This window comes from Squalius cephalus (assembly GCF_949319135.1).
Source record: "Squalius cephalus genome assembly, chromosome: 11".
Classification (NCBI taxonomy): domain Eukaryota; kingdom Metazoa; phylum Chordata; class Actinopteri; order Cypriniformes; family Leuciscidae; genus Squalius; species Squalius cephalus.
Genome location: NC_137132.1, coordinates 20230653 through 20246533, shown reverse-complemented (window position 1 = coordinate 20246533; position 15881 = coordinate 20230653).

Genomic DNA, 15881 nt, shown 5'->3' with positions numbered 1-15881 from the left:
AATTCCACTTGCATGGCTCAAAAATCTTAGGGGGCGCAATTCAGTTTGAATGGGCATGAAGCCTGAAAGTGTTGCAGAAATTACACTCTTCACCTTTAAGGAAGGTCAGAGAAAATACTGCATTATTATTCTATGATGAAAATTTCAGGGAGGAAAGGAGTCTGTTCTGAAACTTCACCCTAGATCACAACGTCTGCAGTAGATGCACCTTTATCCTTCATGCTAGCCATGGACAGGAAAAACCTCATGACCTTCTTTGTCTTTGCCAGTCATAAATATCCATGTGAAACATGATTCATTGAATTGTTCATATCCAACGAAGGCCATAAAACACAACTGAAACATTCATCACTAAAGTAGGAAGTACAAATATAAAAAAAGAGATTGTTCTTCTGGAAATTTCCAGCTTCTCTGCACATGAACCTTCACATCTGAACCAGAGCTTCTCTTAAAGCAATAATATAAAATGTGTTTTAATCATGTTTGATTGCACATTCAAATGAACATTGGAGTATCAGCAAATGAAGCACATGTGACATTCTATTATGAGACAAAAGGAGCCCATTCCCTCCTTCTCAGTGCCTCTGTCTAAGGTGCCAATTTCATACGGAGGGTCTTGGTTTGTGACATTTACAAATCTATTCCAAAAAGGTCACCTTCTTATTAGAGCCTTTTATTAACACTGGAGAAGAATGGCACGGGAAATGTCACACCTTTTATCTATAATTTTATCTATTATTCAAAGCTGCTTTTTGCTTCTGGCACTCTAACTGGAAGGGTTGTGTGGAAGTGTGGGTGTGTGTGGGTTTACTTGCAGTATACTTTGAGGAAAGTTTGCTGATTCTGACAAAATCTTCCTTTCAGGTATTTTCATTTGGATAGACATTCTAAAAAAAAGCTCTGTGTTAGTGTTAAGTTTTGAAACGGGATATAAAATAGTGTAAGGTTATGTTATTTATAATTATTACACAGATCTCAGAAATACCCGATTCTGATTGGTCAGTTGCGCTATAGACCTATGCACCACTTATTTCGTATCACAATACTGACTCGCTCTCTGAAAATGAACTCAAATGTCTTCAGTTTTAAAGTGCACCTTATACTTTTTTGAATATCACACTCTTATAAGTTATTTAAGTTATTTAAGCTTTTTAAGTTAATGTTTAATTTTTATTAGGGCTGTCAAACGATTAATCGCGATTAATGGCATCCAAAATAAAAGTTTGTTTTTACATAATATATGTGTGTGTACGGTGTATAATTATTTTCTATATATAAATACACACACATGCATGTATATATTTAAGAAATATTTGCATGTATATACTGTGTATATATATTTATATTATATATAAATATTTTATATATAAATAACACATTTTTTTTAAATATATATGCATGTGTGTGTATTTATATATAGAAAATAATTATACTCCATACACACACATATATTATGTAAACACAAACTTTTATTTTGGATGCGATTAATCACGATTAATCGTTTGACAGCCCTAATTTTTAGGTTTGTCCATTGGGTTGGGTTTGTCCATATTTGACCCAAATTTGGATTGAAATAACCCAGCATTTTTTAGAATGTACCTTTCATTCAATGTGTAATGTAGCGATCTGCAAAGTTGTGATGCCGACAGTGCACGATAAATAAAGTTATTGTCTCTCAAAAGAAAGAACATTATGAAATAGATGGTTTTCTCCAAAACATGTTGGCCACAATTATTGGCACCCTTTTATTAAATACTTTTTGCAATCTTCTTTTGCCAAGATAACAGCTCTGAGTTTTCTCCTATAATGCCTGATGAGTTTGGAGAACACCTGACAAGAGATCAGAGACCATTCCTCCATACAGAATCTCTCCAGATCCTTCAGATTCCCAGATCCATGTTTGTGCTGCTTCTCTTCAGTTCAGCCCACTCATCAGGTCAGGGAACTGGGACGGTCATGGCAGAAGCTTCATTTTGTGCTCCGTAACACATTCTTGTGTTGATTTTGATGTTTGTTTTGGAATGTTGTCCTGATCCAACCATGGCCCATTATAAGATTTCTAGCAGAAGCCGTCAGGTTTTTATTTTTTTATCTGTTGATATTTGATAGAATCCATGTTGCCATGTATCTGAACAAGATGTCCAGGACCTCCAGCAGAAAAATATGCCGACAACATTAAAGATCCAATGGTATATTAAATTGTACACATGGATACTTTTTATTCTGTGTGCACCAAACCCATCTAGCGTGTTTGCTGCCAAAAAGCTCTTTTTTTAGAGAGACTGAATTTGCTGGAGTTTGTTTTTGGATGAACGAGGAGGATTTTTCTTGAAACCCTCCCAAACGACATGTGGGGATGTAGGGGTTGTTTGATTTTTTTTTTTTTTTTGGTAGGCTTCTGACCCCAAGACTCAACTAATCTCTGCAATTCTCCATCTGTATCCTTGAAGAGTCTTTGGCCACTCAAACTCTCCTCCTCACCAAGACATTATAGACACACATCCTCTTCCTGGCAGATTCGTAACATCTTTAGTTGATTGGAACTTCTTAATTATTGCCCTGATGGTCAAAATGGGGATTTTCAATTCTTTAGCTATTTTCTTACAGCCACTTTCTATTTTGTGATGCTCAACAATCTTTTGATGCACATCAGAACTATATTCTTTGGTTTTACTCATTGTGATTTATGATTAAGGGAATTTGGCCTTTGTGTTTCCTCATATTTAAATTTCTGTGAAACAAGAAGTCATAGCTAGACAATTTCATGTTCCTAGTCACCCTGGTGTGCTAAAAAAAAAGGTAAATATTAATGGGAATAAACTTCAGAGATATTTTACTCGTAAAAAAATTCTAGGGGTGCCAATAATTGTCGCCAACGTGTTTTGGAGAAAAACATTTATTTCACAATGTGATTCCCCCCACTTTCAATTCTTTTACTTCAATGAAAGGTTAGAGTTGTGCAATTTTTTTTAATGAAAGATCAAAAGGATAAACAATGCAGATTTATTTTTTACAGCCATTTTTGATCATATTTACCAGGGGTGGCATTAATTCTGACTGTATGCACCATTATTGAAAGTTAATGATACAGTTCCCACATGTAGACTACACTGCAATAAATTAGAAATATACACATCGGTTTGTTGATGGACATTCACTTGTTAATGCTGATGGTGAGGAATTACAGCCGCAACATCTCATAATGTACGTCAAACTGAGTAGTGTATCACTGAGAAACGTCCTGTTCAAGTCGTCCTTGCGATTGAGGTTCGGGTTGAATAACTAGATCTTCCAATGTTTCATCATCAGACTCGCGCTCAGATTGACTGGTAATATTGACGCCATCGTTACAATGTGAACAATCTCTGAGCTTTAGGAAGCCTCCGGAGCTGAAGTTCAGTCATGGAAATGGGGCATTTTGTTTTCGACAGGCGCTGTAAGCGGTAGACCAATCACAACAGACTAGGCCATCTGGCCAATCAGAGCAGAGTAGGCTCACGGAAAGGAGGGATTTAGAGATACTGAATCCTCGGACGAGTCGTTTGAGAATCATTGAAAAATGTGGTGATGAAATGAAATCGTTTTTTGACCTTGATGCTTGTTAACCTGTTGAATAGGAGACCTTCAAAACAAAATAGGAACCTTGAGCATAATAGAGGCACTTTGATATTAGGGCTGTAATATATTGTTAGAAAGTTAATCTTGTTGCTTGTTTTATAGCATTGTAAGGCAGGCCACACAGAATGCTGGGGGTTTTTTTGCATTCCACTCTGCTGCTTTTCTATGTAAACATGCACTAGAGTAGGTCGTATTTGACTTTTGCATGGTCTTGTGCATGATGCTGCATTCTAAAAAATCTTGAATAAAAGAAGTAAAACGCAAGATCTACACATCTATTTTTCATTCCACTGCTCTGCGTCTCACGTTTTTGCATTCCACTGCTTTGCTTCCTATTGTTTTTATTATGCAAATATGCGCTAGATGTACGTGTCAAAGTTTGCCTCAGGTCCTTTGCAGGGACTTGCACGGAGCTCAAGTTAGAAGACATTATTTTTTTCATTCTGCCTTGCATCTTGCGTTTTCACATTTACATTTACTGTATATTCATGCATTTACACCTTTAAAGTGGCTTACAAGAAAGGGAATGAGCAAATAGGCCTACATTTTCAATCGCAAAAACACATTCTATGTGGATGGCCTCTAATATGGACCATTTTTTGGTGGACGTTTAAAGATAATAAAACTCTTAAAATTATTGAATAATTTCAACTGAAATCAATATTTCATTTTTTTTTTTTATTTGTTGACGCTCCATGTAATTACCACCATGGTGTCAAAATAAAAAATATATAGTCATTTAACAAATATAAAACAAAAAGATTTGTCTGTTTGGTCTATAATGAGTTCGGTCTATGCAAGTGCTTCATGACATGATTTACATTTTTTCTCAAAGAACAATTAAAGCACAGTGTATTTTCTGTTCTAGACTTGAGAAGTGTTGACACATCTGGTAATGTCCCTAATTGTGTGCTGTCGTTGTCAATGGGTGTTGGGGAATGTGTTGGGAGGGTGTTAGCTGTCTTAAGCAAAGCTCTCCACCACTGTGTCTCAACATGCAGCTTTCCCATTAACATTTCATCTGCATGCATTAAGCAATCAGTTACAGGTCCCCTGCCATGACTGTCAGCCTCATTACGTCGAAATCTTCCCAAGGAGTTCTTCATCCCTGCTCCCAAGAGAACCCATGACATCGGAGCAGTAATAATGATTAAACTGCCATCAAATGCCTGGCTGGACTCTCAAGCCCTACACCAGTAAAGCTCACAGAGTGTTCAGAACTGAGCACTTTTTTAGGTGTACTCATGGAAATGAGAGAGAGAGTATGAAGAGAGAGGAAAGATGGATTTAATTTATGTTTCTGTAATAAATGGGTATTTCATGGTTCAAGGGAGGGCTGCTAATGCAGGGACGTGGTCTACTTGAAGAGTGACATTATTTTAATTGAAGCAAAAATCCACTCCAGGATGCATTCTAGTGTGTGCTGTCAGACAGAAAACGATACAAACAAGGATGGGAGCAAAGAGGTGCTTAAGTTCAGTAGTGAATGTTTTATGCAGAAGAACTAATGTTCTTTTTGCAAGAAATATCTAGCTGCTGAGTTTGGAAGATTAATCCTGACAAGAATGATTTTTGTTGTTGTTATTTCCTGAAAACAAATACTCTATGAATAAAGACCTTTCAGGTCATTGTCAAAGAATGTCTAACAACATTTTTGTCTTCAGTTAAACATTTGAGCTCACAGTTGCTCACATAAGATCTCAAAGAATATTCTGACGTCATTACTAATCATGATCCCCCTCCCCCACCCCTTTATTTAACAAATTAAGCAATGTGGTGACAATAACACTAGATTTTCATGAATTTTCTAAGATGGCTTCAGTATATCAAAACACACACTAACATTATATCAATATATAAATCAATACATTATACATACATTATATTGACATTTTGTAGAGCTTCTGCAATAATTCCACTTTAATTAAAGCTACAATATGTTTTTTATACAATATGCTAACCTCTTACAATAACAAAGGCGTAAGTTGATGACGCAGTGATAAGCGGAATGATGGTACTTGCTGTCATGCTGATGGATCTAATAATGTTTATGGATGAGTGAAAACATTCATGTTTTTTAACATGACTGTGGTATGAAGCAGGTCGCGATTGCTAATAAGAGACAGATATCAGCGCCACATGCGAGTCCCGCAAGGAATAAGGACATTTAATTCTACCGAACTAACTGCAAGTGCTGAATTACTACTCACACAGGTCAGTTTATTTGACGAATTAAACTTGTGAGGTAACGCAGGCGCTGTTTCATTTGGTCTAATGTTACACTATCATACTAAACAGCATTTGAGTGTGTTGAAAGTTATTGTTTGCTATATGAGACTAGCAGTAAGGTAGATCAACATTAGAATAACATACTGATCATATTCTAACATTTCATCTTGTTGAGCTACTGTATATAACATTGTTTTGTTTTATGTACATTTGCTCACCTGTTTAATAAAGTACTTGCAAGAGCGTGTACCCTGTCAAGTCGTGACTCGTGAAGCTCTGTCAAGTCCAAGTTAGTCGCGGACGCAGAGCTCGGCATCTCGAAAACGCCACGCTTATTGATCCTCGCGTTAGTTCTCCTTTTGTCCCAAAGTCTGCTTGCAATGGTCCATAGGCTAATGTTTGAACAAAACAACAATAGTGTGCCGCTTGACATTACTCACTACGCAGTTGTCCACGTCTGTTGCCATGGTTACTATAGCAGTACAAGCGGACAATAGACCTTTTTCGCATCACAATAGAACGCCGGAAGTAGCCGCGAAAAATTGCTGAAGCAGTGTACTGCGTCTTCCGGTTATTGCGTTCACCATGGCTGCCTGTTAATTATCACTGGACTACTTCGCTCTCGCATCTCCCAAAAGTTTCTTTTTAATGGTTTAATTAAATTGTTATAACCAAATATTTAAAATGTAATGATTTAAGCAAAACTTTCTTCAAAGGTTAAACCAAACTTTTATTTTGACGGGTTGTCGTGTAGACCATTGAGTCTCTCTGTGTTTTATGATATGACGATAGTTTTTCTCAAATGAAGCTAAAATGCTGCTGAAGTGACTCTCAGAGCGGCTGTGTTGATGAAGTGCATTAATGTCCTCGTATAGGCTGAAATCATTGCGAGCGTCATGCGTGCCTCAGTGTGTGTGGTAAATGAAACAGCGAGTCTGTGCCATTCATTCACAGAGACATGCAGACCATGCATGATTCCTATTTAAATAGTCTTTATGCGGTTTAATATTGACAGACACTGCTCTATATCGCGATTTTATTTAAGTTTACTGACATACTTTTCATCTAAAGGTAACTAAGTAACCACCGGAAGTGCGAGTACACTGCTTGGCGATTTCGAACGTTCCGAAACCAGGAAAAGAGATAAAGGCCTATTTACAAATTCTTGGAAACATTTAGGATAATGGAAGTACACAATTGAAAGAACTATAACACTGTGCAAGTGGTTTTTGGATATTTTGATACAAAATTCATGTTGTACCTTTAAAATGTAACTTCGCAGATTTTCAACCCGCTTTGTATTGTTACAATGTCGGTATATAAATGAACAGATGAAGGTTTACTCGTTCTCCGTGTTAACCTCCGTTTGGCCTAAAACACTGTGTTCGTGGTCATCGAGTCGATCCTAACGCACTGGATCCTTCACTGGAAACGCTAAACATTTACTCTTTGAATGATTGCACCCGGGGACAATACAGGTCGACACCATTATCACTAAAAGTTTGCTAAGTATTTCCTAATAAAGCTAGGTGGTATTTGACAAGTTTTATTGAAAGTCCATTTTGCTGGCGGTGAAGTACCTCTTTAATATAAATGTACAATAGTGTATATTTAACGTCTTATGTTATACAAAGAGCCAAGAGATAGAAGGAGATATGGAGAAAAGAACATAACATTGTCATCTTCCAATCCCATGGCAGCATTATCATTAATTTATCCAGCACAGCAGTAATAGTGGAATTGTTTTCCACCCTTGGACATGGACATCAGCAGGCTGGAGTGATTGTTTGTGTAAGGTTTTGAGTAACCCCTTGTTATGAATGCCTCTAGACTCACATTGGTGAGGTCCAGATCCAGGCACCTGTCAAAGCATGCCTCAAAAGATCCAGCTGTTTGGAGGAAGAGGCCTGTCAAAAACCAAGACGAAACTGCATGAAAAATGCACCAAAGATTCTGTTGTTGTCATCATTATTGCACAGACACAGCTATGACTTTAATCTTGAGCTCAATTTAAAAATAAAGAATATTCTGACAGCTGACACTAGCTCAACAAATGGCATTTTGAGGCTGGGCTATTTGTTTTTCTGGCAAATGGAAGATGGTGGGTGTGCCCAAAAAAGCTGTTTGTTATTTTAGTATTATTACTAGGATAGTATTTACATTCAATTATTTATATTTTTAGATTTTAAGTTTCAGTTTGGTTTAAGTGATTTCATTTCAGTTTTTTTTAAGTTTATGTTTTTTATATATATTTTATTTTATTATGGATCTATTGGTTTTGGTGTAATTAATCAGAATGACTAAAACTTGAGCAATTTGATCCAAAACAGAAACAGGTAAATAAAAAAATAAGGAAACAATCTATGTAAATTAAATCTTATTTGCCTGGTCTTTTGAGAACAAAATGTTTTGACCTTGGTATTTTCAAAAGGGCATGACATTTTTAAGAATAAAGTACAGCCCAATGACAACATTGAGAATAATAATATCTTGTTTTGATGGTTCAGATCTGCTCAAAAGCAGACCACACAACACTGGAAATTAAAAAGAGATGCTTCCTTGCTAACATGTCAATCTGTATGACCGGTGGACAGGAAGCCTCTCTGGGCTCTCAGAGGAGAGTGAAACGAGTGGTGTTAGCATTCATTAGTCACAGTTTCAGCAGTAATCACACTAGAATTCTGTCAATTACGCTCATCGTCCAGACCTGGTGTCATCGGCCCATCACACAGGCTATTTTCAGCTCTGGGGTTCACAGTAAGGAGGACATGTCTCTGTCTGTAGTCCAGGAGAAATAACTAAATATGTCTGTGCCACTGCACAGGTAGCCAATCTCAAATTTATAACCAGGACATTAACTTTTTTTGCTCAGCCACTGTGGCTAGTGGTTTTCCAAAGTTACTAGCCACTCAGCATTTTCACTTTTTGACATTGATTCCATGGGGAAAAACTGCCATATACAGTACAGTAGATATTTTTAATATTATCTCATAATTTGGCAGCAGGTTTATTAGGCTGAAGTTACTTCCTGCGTTAAGACCTGACGCACGGACCCATTATTTTGTTACACATGCGTTTTCGTTCTCAACTGTTTAGGCTCACTTAAAACTTAACTGACTGCATTTATGCAACTGCAACTGAGCAGCATTTTGACATTATTTTGTGTGTATTTGACTGTTTAAGCACAATAAACAGTGAAAAAGAACTAAATTTAGTACTGAGGAGCGGCCTTTATGTGCGTGCAGTTTGGGTGTGGGCACAAAATCTGTGGGAATAAGTAAACTGTGTCAACTCGCTGTTGGAGAGATGAGAGAGCGAGAGGAGAGAGCAACTGGTATTGTGTGTCTATTCTGCAGTAAATTTTTATTGGAAGCGCTTCAGATATTTCAGCAGCGATGTGTATAAAAAAATCTATATTTTTGACAACACTACATTGCACTTAGTTTATTATTTCTGATTACACGCCACTGCTGAAATCCACCCGCATTTGGCATTTTATAACCACAAATAAGCCATTAAGTAGGTTGATTCCCCAGCAAACAGTGTGAAAAAAAAAAAAAAGTGCAACATTGTCTCAATCAATGATCTGAGTTTTGGGTGGGACCACTTGTTTGTCTAATCATTAGCAGACGGGGGAGTGTTTGGGAACAGGTTTAAAAACACATTTACTGCGCTACTATTGCAGGCCTATGTACTGACAGCATCTAAAACGTAAAAATGATGTTTACAAATCCTTTAATTTTATGGAATGAATTAGTTGATTTTAATTAAGCAATAAGGTATGCTGTATCGTGAATTCAGTCACGTCTGAAGGGTGTTGTGTGGCACGATGAAGCAGAGTAAATTTCTTCTGCTAGGAAAATAGTCCCTGACAACGACAGTAAACTGCAGGAGAATGTTACTTCCTAAATGTAATGCATCATCTGATGTAGCACAAATAAAAACAGAGAAACTGTTGTTCCCATGAGCTTTAAACCATGTTGCATCACATTGCGAGTTCGTCTAAGAAGTGTCATTAAACAGAATAACTCAATGAACACCATGTACCGTACCATACCTGAAACAGAAAACTTTTACGTTTAACAACGACAGGAAATATTACTTTTATAATTGTATTTAATCTATGATTAAATATGTTTAATGCCACGACCTTCAACACATTTTGCCCATTTGACATTATAATTAACATTTTGTTATGGGTGATTTCTGGTAGCATTAAACTCATTTAAAAAGATTGCATCTTTACTCAAGCCTATAGCTTTAAAATGTTAAAATGCATCATTTAACTTTTATTTTGTTTTCACGGCTGTGGCTAAATAAATGACGAATGCACCATAAAATTATCATAAATGTGTCTCATATAATGATCTATACAGTACATTGATATATATTTTATCTCAAATTATTGTAACTGCACACTATTCTGCCTATATTGTTGAGAGGTGGATAGAGGTGGTATTAAGGGGTTAAACATATCAATATAATAATAAAATAATTTTTACACTTCAAAAGGTGTGCAATGTGCATACAGTACATTAGTAGTGTTTTAGATACTGTCAGTATGTCCATATTGTGTATATTCAAAAATGTAAATGTGATGTTATGAGTACAGTCTGCTTTAACAGATTTTTTCAACAAATGTAAAATAAAACATGAAAACAGTCATTGATAAGCCTGCAGTTTCACAGATCAGAATGAATCAGAATGAACATTTAATAAGCACTTCTTTTTCATATGAATTCAGTATTTATTGCCCCACTTATGAATAGAATAAGGGCCATATCAGTCTTACATAAAGTGCTAACATTGAACAGCAGACAATGGCTATTATAATATTCGGGGGCCAATCATCTGTCACCTGTCTATGAAATTCAAAGCTTTTCTGACATCAGTTGAAGAATAAAAAAGAGAAAAGATGTCCACGCAGATGATACAGGCCATAGAAACGTGGCCATGATTTCTGACACTTCCCACTTCTGATGTGGAGCTGTCAGTCTCAGGCGCACCACTCTCTTATTCTGTATCTGCTGATGTGTGTTTGATGTTTGTGCGTAAAAGAGTGGGTGTGCTCCTCCATCTTTACTGTAGCGGAAAACATAGCTCTTTGTACATCAAAAGCCCTGTTCCACTGTTAGCCCACACTCCGCTGACACTGAAGAGCACACAGGAGGAGATGAGAGGAAGAGGAGGAGGAGAGGGGGGAAAACAGGGCCGTCAGAACGGATGCGAGGAGCGAGACTGGAGAAGCACCTGAGGGAGGGTTCATGGCGAGCACATCATTAGAACAATTTACAGTCAGTGCCTGATTTCAAAAGCCGTGCTAAAGCCGGAATATACACTTCACTGCCGCATTAACTACACTGGAAGAGAAATCACAAAAGAAGTAAATATATAATTCAAATAATATAAATAGAATTTGGATACAAAGTCAAAATGTCAATAAAATACGAATAAAATTAGCAGGATATTTTATGCAATATCATTATACGAGTTCAACAGCAATGCACTCAAATAATCAGAATTAGAACTTAATAAGATGCACATAAAATATTCTAGCATAAGAAGTACTTGCATGATAACCTGCATGATATAAATAATATATAAATGTCACAGAAACCTTTCAACAACATACATTTAACTTGAAAGACAAAGGCAGAAAACTAACAAAGGCAATTGTTCGACAAACATTAGCTTCTTAATGTTTTAGGCCTAATAAAATAATTTTTTACACATCTGCAAACTATTTTTTCTTTATTTCTTTATGATTTTTTTCATTATTTTGGGGTTTAAAAAAAGAGTTCCCTTTTGAAGTGAAACTCAACACTGCGTCTTGGATTGATGCTATGGGGAACGTCATCAGCGTGACCAGTCTCATTGGAATTGCTCCACCCACTCCACCCACATGGCGGAGTGGGTATTTGTTCCCATAGCGTCAAACCAAGATGCAGTGTTGAGTTCCACTTCGAAAGGGAACGTCTCAGGTTATGACTGTAACCATGTTTCCCTGAGTAGGGGAACGAGACACTGAGTCTTGTTGCCATGCCATTGGGCCTACCTGCATCTCTCCTTCAGAAAAAAAAAGTGGATTACGAGTATTACCGGCATCTACTTATACTTCCGGCCGCTCCGATATATGTCACGTTCACGTAGTCATACATATGCCACCTCTCTTCCATGATCTGTCATGCAAGGTGCCAGATCAATATAAGACAGACTCCCTCTGCTCATCTTTCCCGTCACACATCAGTCAAAGCACCTGTGTAAATAACCACCATCTAAAAGCTTTTAAACATGACACTTTCAAAGCAATGGGCTGGGAATTTCAGTTATGATGGGGTCCTGACACTTAAAGAGAGAAGGGGATTTGACTCTGGGCTTTGTCCCACCTAATCCCTGATTAATTGCACTCCAAGGCTGTGAGAGGTTTGGATGAATACATGTATCATATCTGTGGCAGCTTGGTTTCGTCTCCCTCATGTGTGCATTTTTTTTTCCTTATGGAATACATCATAGCAGTTAATTTAAACAGCTTTTCTGAAAGAAATCATGCCCGTTGGGACTGAAGTATTTCTGAACAGGTTTGAGTCTGTTTTTTAGACTGTGCTCTTTCTTTGCCTCTCATGGCTATTGTGATTGGAAGGTGTTGAATAGAGATAGGGCTCCACTGACTGACAGAAGTAGGCTCCTGAAGACTGGCCATCAATGCATGGCGAACCCAAGTGGAATTGAGCGTTGCCACTCTCTTTCAGTCATACATCACAGCTCCATTAGAAGAAGTCTATTTCTCTCAGTTCAGAACAAACATATCACTGGTCTACACTGTATAAAAGAGAGTTCTTCAAAAAAAAGTATATGTAAATTATCTCTGTAAGTGAGAATGTAATCCAAATATCAAACTGAGAGTCTATAGATGTGATTTTGTGTTTGAGTTTTTTTTCTCCCCCAACATGCTCTTTTGAGGAAGTTTTTTAAGGGAATTTTATCCTGCACCACCAGAGTGTCACTCTTGTATCATATTCAAATATTTACCATGGAAACTTTGAGCGCAAAAATTTATTTACTCTCATGTCGCTCAAAAGCCTTAAGCCCCATTCACATCGTCAGAGACAAGCAGCGACAAAGCTACATGATTGCATTAATTTCAATGGAGAGCTGGCGATTTTCAGTGACACGAGCGACAGTGACCATTGGCGACAGGATTTGGACATGTTCAGTGACGCAAGAAAGTTAAAATATGTTTAAAGGCAAGCTCTGTTCACACCGTCAATGACTTTGTCGCTGTATATTGCCAATGGCTGTCAGTCAGGTCGCTAGTGGGCGTTTCCACTGTAACATTTGTGAATGTCTTTTTATTCCATGTAGTAGACAACAAACAAGTTCTCTTGCTGCTAAAAGCAAACATTTTGGATAGAAAAGGCTAAATATAATTGAAATCAGTACATAAAATGCCAGATGAACGAGTTACGCTTACGCTAGATGCACAGTGCGCATTCATCATCACCATATGCTAATACACACACACACTGTATGCACAGCCTGATTTTTCAGAATATATCATTTGTTTTTCCAGGCATGTTAATTGTTTTTTGTGCACGTGAATTAGGTTTCATGCATTTGTATTTGGCTACTCGTGTGCATTGTATCTTTTGCATGAATTATTATTTAGACCAATCTGGTTCTATACATATGTGCCTTGATTGTTTTTGCAAGTAGTTGGTCCACAGTTGAAAAAGTAACAGAAAAATAACAACAACAAACTCAAACAAAAATCTTATGGAGAAATAGTAGTAATAGTAATATAATAGACAAAGTGATTGTTTTTATGAGTGAGTGAATCATTCATTCAGCCGATTCTTTCAAAGGAAAGAAATTAGTGACTATCTTTATGAGTGAGTCATTGAATCAGTCATCGATTGTTCATGTTGGGTGTTGCAGGTACACGCATATTTTTCATTGGCAGACCAAAATAGGCAGGTAAATTGTGTTAGACTTATCTTGTAATTAAATGGTAAACCGAAGAGAAGAATTAAAATTAAACTCAAGAATACATCAATACAGTTACTTAGATTGGGATAGGAAATTTAAAGAAGCAATAACCAAAATAGGAAGAGGATGGACTAGAAATTGGAGATAAACAATAAAATAATATGTTTTTAGAAAGTTTGAAAAATATTTTACTGGCTAATATAATTTAGTATAAAAAGTCAAAGCCATGAGGCCATACATTCCATGGTATAGCGGTAAAATGAAGAAGAAGAAGAAATTAATAAAATAAAATTGTATATTGCCTGTAATTGTGCCTACCCTTACTAAAACGGAAAGTGCACAGGCCTTCAGGAAATTTAAGTACAACAACCTTGGTGGCTCAAGTTGTTGCTTGACGAGAACATTATGAAAATGAAGCTGCGCCAGTAATCATATTTCACTCTCCTTTCAGTTCAGCACTGGAACTGAGGGAAATGGCAGAACTAAATGGATTTGCAAAGACCTTGATAATCAGAAGGCCATGCTAATGTTTGGCATGGATTTGCACATAGACAATGTCCCTTTTATTCAGATGTGAACCAGTAGAAGAGGCTAAAGAAAGCACAATACATGTGGAAAAGGGACGGAAGTGTCTGACTGTCACAGACAGATCCATCTGATGATTAAATATCCAAAAATATAAAATAATACTATAAACATTTTTAAGTCTGACATGTTCTGACAAAAGCGATAAACAAGAAGGTTAATACAGTTGTCAGTTTCTTTGTCTCCTGTAACTTGCGATTATCCAAACTGCCTCTTTTGATAAAATATGAAAAATCATGTAATCTTTCAGTGGTCTCTTTTGGGGGTAAGCATTTTAATTCAAATTAATCCACAAGCATAGCATCTCTTACTGGTCTATTTCATGAGGAACACACAAAACAAAAAAAACGTATTCCCTGAGTATTGTACCGTACAATACCAGTGAACAATTATTTCCATACACAGTGAAACATCGATGATGTGCTGAACTAAAGGGTTGAGATAGGCATCATGGATATGAAGAGATTTATGGCAATGCTTATCTTAACTTAATAAAAATGCAAATTACATCACAAACAGGCCTCCGAATGCTAATATGCTTATTGTTTGGTGTGAAACTGACTTTTATATTTGAGGCAGGGATCATTTGTCTTAAGAATTATTACAAAAAATGTAATTAACAGCAATGAATGCGGTGGTGCTCTAACCCCATTTTGGTTGGAGAATAAGTATCTAGGCTCTCTCCAATTATCCTCGCAAACATAATAAAATAATTGCAGTCTGGTTATTGTACATCTGCCATATATCTGCTCATGTGTAATTTACATGAATTTAGTCAATGCAAATGGCAGCGTAATGACTTCAGAGACATTGTTATGCCATAATGTTCGCTTTACAAACCTATTTAGCAATCAAGGGGCCATAATGCACTTTACATATCTGGTGTTAGAAAAAGTCTACTCAACATTGTTTGGCAACCTTTTCCACCTTCCATGCATTAGACTGCATTCATCAGTGTCACAATCAATTTGCATACAATTTATCTTCCCACACCCAGTCAAGCACTGTCGCAGCACAAAGGATGCACAAGCACAGAAACCTATGCAGCGCTTTCATTCTCATTTCAGGGGACTTAAATTCCAGACCTCTGAATTGCTCTGCATGTGTGCTGGGAGACAAAAAAGGCTGCCAATGTAAACCACTAGTCATCTGGCCAGTCATCGGATCTCGTTTTCTATCTAAATGTTGGTGAGGGAGTCGAGTTTTCAGAATATGCTAAATGTTTATGTTAAATGCTGCTGTATTCAGATCTGCAGTAAACGGGCCCTCATCCATTTTGTGTTTTGCATCTGAATGCAGTCATTAAGTTACACCAACAGTTGTTTTCCTTTTCTTCCTTCTGCTTTTTTTGGCCAGCATTTATTTATTTAAATAAGTGTAAATGTGCTGCATGTGTGAGTTACGCAGACACATTTGTGATTTCCATAATCTTAATTTCAACATCAGATTTATTTCTTTTCTTG